The sequence below is a fragment of the Mauremys reevesii genome, linkage group 1 (genome assembly GCF_016161935.1).
Source record: "Mauremys reevesii isolate NIE-2019 linkage group 1, ASM1616193v1, whole genome shotgun sequence".
NCBI classification, from domain to species: Eukaryota; Metazoa; Chordata; order Testudines; family Geoemydidae; genus Mauremys; species Mauremys reevesii.
This window is the reverse complement of record NC_052623.1, coordinates 176,323,305-176,330,973: the sequence shown is the minus strand read 5'-3', so window position 1 is coordinate 176,330,973 and position 7,669 is coordinate 176,323,305.

Here is a 7,669-nt window from a genome sequence, read left to right as displayed (position 1 = left end):
CGAGGCAAAAGCCACTCTCATAGTAGCTGGGGAGACAATTGGTTCTATCCAGACCACTGAACTGTAAGTTTATTATGGGTCTCCTAATGAAGAAACAGCAGGATATAGCTTGGGTAGTAGGACTGAAGCTTTGTTTACATTGGAATATCATCCGCCACTGTAGATGCACTGGTGTAGGCCTCCGAAGTAGACATGATTGCAAATTGTGCTGTTCTGATGTAAACTGCACTAGAGGTTTGCCTTTGTATTACTACACCAGTGGTTGAAATCCCAATGGAGACTGGTTAGGGGAAGTACCATAGAAACAAGGAGAGAAATAGAAGCTACAGAACCTGTCCCCTCACACTGCAACCCTGCAAAAACTCAAAATCTCCTCCTTTGCCTAATGGAAATGTTTGCAATAAGCAACATTTGCCATATAGCCAGTGGAAAGAGACTGAAAGTATGTCCAGCTTTTGATAATTGAGATTTCCTTTCTAGGAGAAAGGAATAAAGACACAGAGGTTAGTAAATCTAAAATTATTGCCTCTGTCAAAGAAACAGCAACTGCCCCAGATGCTGTCATCTCCCCTTCTGCAACTACGGTATTCTGTATACCAGCAGCCTTCACAAAGATAACTTAGCAGTATTAGAGTTCAGCCTCTGGCTATAGCTCATGTACGTGTAGTGGAAAAGGTTGACTCATCGCTAGCTCCTCCTTGTGGCATAACACCACGCTCTCCATTGGGTGTGTCCTGCAATAGTCACTCCACCGCTGCAGTGGTCTGCCTCTTCCTGCGGCCAAGTCACTTTTAAAGTCTCTCCACTTCCAGGGCAGTCCATGAATAAAAAGCAAGGGGAACTAATACAAATATACAAAATGAATAGGAAAGAGAGGGAAATGATTCCCTCTCAGGGTGCATCAGAATCAAGCCCTCCCAACCCTCAGGGTGGGGCCATCAGGCAGCAGGCATCTGGTAAGCTCCTGCCTTCAGTCAACCCTTTCTTCAGGAGCTGAGGGCTGATGATCTGCCCAAAAGTAAACTTGTCTGTTCCCATTTTAAAGTCCTCCTCCAGTCTGTGCATTCAATGCAGGAGAGGTGGGGTGGAGCTGGCTGAGCCCAGAACCTCTCCTTAACCGCTTGTTGCCCAGTGTGGATTTTATATACCCCCACACACTCCCTTAATAACTTATCCAACAGGGAGACAACAGAGATTCTACCAGTGATGCAGAAAACAGTGATCAAGTTCTGCCATTTCTAACTTATTTCACAGTGAAACAATGACTTTGGGCTTGGCTACATTTGAGAGTTGCAGTGCTGGGAGTTACAGCGCTGGTTGTACAGCTGTGTAGGGAAAGCGCTGGTGTGTGGCCACACTCACAGCTACCAGCGCTGCAGTGTGGCCACATTTGCAGCATTTGCAGCGCTGTTGGGAGTGATGCATTATGGGCAGCTATCCCAGCGTTCAAGTGGCAGCAACGTGCTTTTCAAAAAAGGGGGGTGGGGTGTAGTGTGACAGGGAGCAGGGGAGAGAGAGTGGATTTTTGGAGCCGACACTGTGTATCAGCTCCCTGCCTTGCAAAATCAGAAAATTTTCCTGACCCCTTACTGCAAACAGCCTGCAGACCAGATAAGCAGCTGCTCCAACAGACTCCCTTTCTCTGCCCCGCCCCTGCTGTTTCTCTCATCAAAAGCAAACACTCATCCCCCTGCCTGCCTCATTCACAGGGGTTATCTCATTTGATTGTTCACAGTCAGTTACAGATTGATCACAGCAAACAGGAGCTGTGTTTGTTTTTTAGATAAGCAGCTCCCGGAGCCCCGAGTTCACAACAAAACAAAGAGAGGCTGCATAACAAACCAAAGAGAGTAATTTAGTTAAAAGCATTCTGGGATAGCTCCTAATACCATGGAGGCCAATAACAGTGCTGGTGTGTGGCCACACCTGACGAGCAGTGCTGCATCATCAGCGCTGCACTCGTTACACCTCAAGCAGACCAGGTGTACAGCCAGCGCTGCAGCCAGGGAGTTGCAGCGCTGGATGTGCCTTGCAGGTGTGGACAGTTACTAATTGCAGCGCTGGAAAGCCTCCACCACCGCTGCAACTCTCAAGTGTAGCCAAGCCCTTTGAGTGTATGTACTAAATTTGCCACGGTAACATACTGGTAGCAATCAAAACACAGAGGCAGCCTCTTCCCCAACAACATTTCCTTTGGTGAATTCCTGATCTTTACTAGCTCTCCCCACTGCAGAGGTGCTTTTATTATAAACATTTTCCCCCAGCATGCCTTTTACAGGCTGGCTGTTTCAATTTGGCAAAGACGAAAAGATGCGACTCTCAAGTTATCATAAAAATACAAACTAATTGGACGTGCAACTGGCTGCTGCTTGTTTCATCTCTTTCCATTTCAGCTGGTTAGTATTCTTAGTTTCCTTTTCCATTTCTGGAGGGAAATTGCACATCCTCATACACACCCTTGATCAAAATTGTTCCTGACAAGCTCTTGATCTTTCTCTTTGTGGGCCAATGGGAGATTTTGTCTGTATTTTCAAAATGGTTTGTACAAGTGCCTTGAGCTTTGAAGAGGAACACTGTAAAAATCTAAAGAAGTAATCACTGGCCATTAAGTAAGCATCTGCCAAACCTCACAAAGATGGTTGAGGCTCTGTGCAATAACTTCATAATAAATAAATTATAAAATCCACTGTAAAAACAATATAATAAACATCACCATACAAAACGATGGGGCTGAATCTGTTACCCTTTTCCTGGAAACTGCAGGTGGTGGGAGAAAAATTGACTTTGTCTCCTTTGTGTCCCTGAATTTTGGGGGTCATGCATGGCCTTGCTTGGACCCTGGTGTATGTTACAGCAGACCCGAAACTACTTTTCTTATCTGCTTCCCATGTGCCTCTGTGGGCCCTGCAAGGCAGAGCAGCTGTAGTGCAGTGCACTCCAGCCAGCAAAGGTGCTGACTTTCCAGTGTGCCTGGGGATGCTCAATTTTTGGCTCTGCCACAGGCCCCACCCCCACTCCAACCCTTCTCCCAATGCCCCACCCCCACCCCACCTCTTCATGCCCTCTTCCACCCCCTCCCTCGAGTGCACCATGCTCTCACTCCTCTGTCCTCCCCACCCCGCCTCTTCACGCCCCGTTCCACCCCCTCCCTCGAGTGCACCATGCTCTCACTCCTCTGTCCTCCCTGCCAGCGCCTCCTGCATCCCATGAAAAAGCTGATTGCAGCTGGTGGGAGGCACAGGGAGGGAGAGGGAGGTGCTGATTTGTAGGGTCTGCTGGCAGGTGGAATACACTGAGGAGAAGGGGAAGGCTGATATGTGGGCTGCTGGTGGGTACTCAGCACCCACCATTTTTTCCCTGTGGGTGCTCCAGCTCTGGAGCATCCACGGAGTCGATGCCTATGCCAGCCAGGGCCCCAGTTTTCCTCCTGTGATGGGAGCAGGATGCAGGGCTGGTTTAGATACCTTATGCCAGCTTTACACTGGCTGAAGAATCCCTCTACACAGATGGTACTCTCAGGGGGCCATTTCTGCCTTTTATACAGCCCCTTTATGCTTCCAATATGACCTAAAAAGCCTTTAGAGACACGGTGGGTGGGGTAATATATTTTACTGGACCAGCATTTGTTGGTGAGAGAGACAAGCTTTCAAGCCACACAAAGCTCTTCTTCATGCTTGTCTCTCTGTCACCTACTGAAGTTGGTCCAATAAAAGATATTACCTCACCCACCTTGTCTCTCTAATATGCTGGAACCGACACAGCTACAACTATACTGCAAACTAAAAAAGCCTTGACATGAATGAAATCCAGGTCCAACACACCAAAAATACAAACACAGGGAGCAATCCATATCAGAAAAGGAGGAAGGGTAAACATTTTGAACAGAGAGAAATAAGTGATTCTCTTTTTTTTTAAGGGGGAGAGTTGCTGTGTTTTAGATAAGGTAACTAAGGGTTAAAAGCATCTCTTCTGAGATATGACAGGCTGTTTTACATATTTACTTATTTTTTCCTAATATTTTCTGGTCTGGAGCTTGTGCAATATTTGTGTGTGAGCAGAGAAAAAGAAATGGTATTTCACAGTTCATGAATCACTCAGGAAATAATCATATTATTTTGCCAGCAATCTTTTTTGATGGACAGCACCTTGTCACTCTCCCCTCTTCCCGACCAGGGAGTCATCTTTTATTTTTTAAATATAATATAAACATGTGTACTTATAACATGATTTCTAGAGGCTAGGCAATTTTTAAATGAATAATAATTTCTCAGCCTCTGTGGTTGTAAAATGTTGCTAATATCATATAAATCAGATAGTTGATAGGGTTTTGTGAAACTAAAGGTTATCAAAAAACTTCAAAGGGGCCAATTCTGTCTCACTGAAGTCAGTGGCAAAACTCCCACTGACTTCAGTGGGAGCAGGATTGGCTGCAAATTTACAGAAATACACTTAACGATTTCTGACCTCTTTCAATTGTATGTTTTGTAATCAAGCAATTCTTCAATAAGAAATGAAAGAGACTAGGCTAAAAAACTGTTTCTTTCTAACTCAGTGTTAATTATTCTGATTCTGTGTCTTTGATGTAATGTTGATATGCTATTTAAAAATAACTGGCTAAGTGATGCAGCTGATATGTACTGAGGGATATTTACATCTGTCTTTCTCTTCTCTCTCCCCAAGCACACACATATATGTTCCTGCTGTCTTGCCTCTAGCCAGTTCCGACTCAGATTTTTGCTGCCCAAAAGAAATTAAAAAATATATACTTCTCACAGGCTGCAGTTACTCACCCAATCTACAGTCACTAAATGTTTTGCTTCTTTTAATATTTTGCTGCCTATGGCAACCACCTGTTCTCCTTGTGTGCCAGAGCCTGAGAGGACTCGAAGTGGTAAACATTCACTATAGTGCTCAGGGAATCGAGCACACAGATCCTGTCATTGGCAATCAGAGTTATGCCTATAAATCATGGCGCTCAAGCTGTACCAAAAGTTGCTCATGTGCATAAGTGTTTTCTGGATCAGGCCCTAAATTAAAAAAAAAAAAAAAAAAAGCCTGATAGCTGGTTTTTGGTTTTTGTTTAAATTTAGGGCCTGATCCAGAATAAAATGATGTGTCTGAGTAACTTGGGTTTGATGATATACCTACTTTAGTAAACTCACATGTGTATGTGTTTGTAAGGTCAGCCTCTTATAATTATAGGACAGTAATTAGTGTTCCTGTTAAATGCACAATATATTGCTGCCTGGTAAACAAACAAAGAGGATAACTTATCTTTAGTAATGATAGTAACATGCTCTTTTCTGTTTTATTCCTATTTCAGAAACTATTGTTAAGGAATGAAAACAGTTCCTGCAAATGTAGCCACCGTCTCTTGGCTGGTAGCAATGTGTAAGGCAGGAGAGACATTTTTTCATAACGTTCTTCAGCAAATAGTGTTATTTAAGCCCAAGGCCATTGAGTGAGCAACCTGAACTCCCACTAAGGTGTTTTTGATGCCTAAGGAATTCTGGATTGCAAACTGTCTATTTACTTAAAAGAAATGGCCAAAATTTGCAAATTTGGGCAGCTAAAGTTAGACTTCTAAATTCATATTTAGGTACTTAAGTGTCCTCATTTTTCAGAAGTGCGGAGCATCCACAAACATGATTGGAGTCAAAGGACAATATCATTAAATCAATTTAGAATCAAAATTCATTCTTGCAAATACTGGGTAGCTGTGCTTCATAATCTATGAAGCAATATGGCCCAGTGGACGTTCCTGGTGCTCAATACTTTTTCAAAATGACAACCGTTTGCCTAAAAAAAAATGGCTCAGGAGCCCAATTTAAACTGTAGAGATTTTAAGTTTTTGGCCAGTGTGTTTTTAGCAAATTGACTTTTGAAGTGACAGCTTTTCAAAAGTGGGAAAAAATCTAGTTACTATAGTCAACTGAAATAAACTTTTATTTTTTATTCAGTTTTTTTTAAATCTATTATTTTTATTAGGGATTAAGTTAAATAAAAGGAAAAGATCTGTGAAGTTAGCCCTGTATAAAACATTTGCTTATGACTGGAACATATACCATTTGTATAAATCTTTTCTGACTTTTTAAAAAAAAAGTCAAGATTTTGTTAAGAATTTGTTAGCATTTTTTTTAAAAAGCCAGACTCATTTCACACAGCTGAAAAACAACATTCCTTTAATGACAGCCCCTGTGACCACTGGAGGACTAGTTTGAAATGTAGCAGGCAAAGTGAGTAGAAATGAAATGTCTCAACTAAGGCCTGGACTATTCTAGAAAATTAGATTGGTTTAACTACGTTGGCCAGGGGTGTGAAAAATTCATACCCCTGGGTGGTGTGATTAAGCTCACCTAAATCCCAGTGTAGACAGCACTAGGTTGACCTAGCAAGGAACGGTTCAGCTACAGGCTCAGCAGGTGCAGAATGACAGTCAAATGTGCTTTTGGTAGATTGAAGGGGTGCTGTGCTTATTTATTCACCAGATTGGATCTCAGTGCAAAAAATAGCCGAATGGTTATAGCTGTCCATTGTGTCCTGCATAATATATGTGAAGCAAAGGGGGAAACCTTCCTGCATGGGTAGAAGGTGAAGGTGGAACAGCTGTCTGCTGAGTTAGAACCCAGACACCAGGGTTATCAGACAAGATCAACAAGGAGCTATATAGCCTAGGGAGGCTTTGAAAAGAGCACTTTAACAGTGACCCACAGTATTGTGCTATGGTGTACTGTAGTCAGCCTGGAGGAGCAGTATGGGAGCCTGCAAGGAACTGTGTAGTGCTTGTTGCTCATCTTTGGATGTATCAATGACAGTGCACCTATTAATGTTGATGGAGTTACTGTACAGTTATGACAACTACGGTGTTTCACACTGATCTGATGGATAGTGAGTGTACAAGAGCACTACTTTCACTGTCAGCAGTCACTATACATTATGCTTGTTCAATAATGAAAAGAGCTCGTGAAAATAATCTAAAGAATTTAAAAGTAAATGTAACTTCAAAAAAATTAAGAACTTTAATAAATGAACCCAAGGAAGGAACATTGATATCCATTGTAGCTAAACATATATCAACCATGGCTCTCACAGGTCAATTTATGTGAAGCTGTGGTTGTCCGTGCTTTCCCTACCATGTGGAGTGGTAGGGGTAGGTGCGCTGGCCCTGAGATTAGGTGGAATTATGACAGGGAGTGTAGAGAGGTGCTGTGCTGCACTCCTCCATCGATTTGCCATGGCAGTTGAGCCCGGTATTGAGCTTGGAGGTGCACAAGATTATGCAGCATCCGCATTTCCTGATGGAGAATTTCCATTATGTCCTGATACATCTCCTTCACCTTTTCCTGTACCTTTCTCTTGTCTGCTCTTTTCTTCTTCATACAGTCTGCAATATTCACCCTCCAGGTCCTCTGTTCAAGGTCTGATGCAGCACTGGCTTCAGGGATCTCCCAAAACATATCCTCTCACATCCTCTTTTTTCTCCTCCTTATCTGGGTCAGTCATTCTGCTGGTGTGAAGGTAGTCTCCCTCAAAGCTGCAACAGCTGCACCTGCAGATAAAACACACCAAAGTACCATTGTCAGGATTGTACAAATAGAAAGTGAAACTTTTTAAGATTCAGAACTCCTCCCTTCCCATGGTCCCCTAAAGTGTTAAACAAGCTTATTGA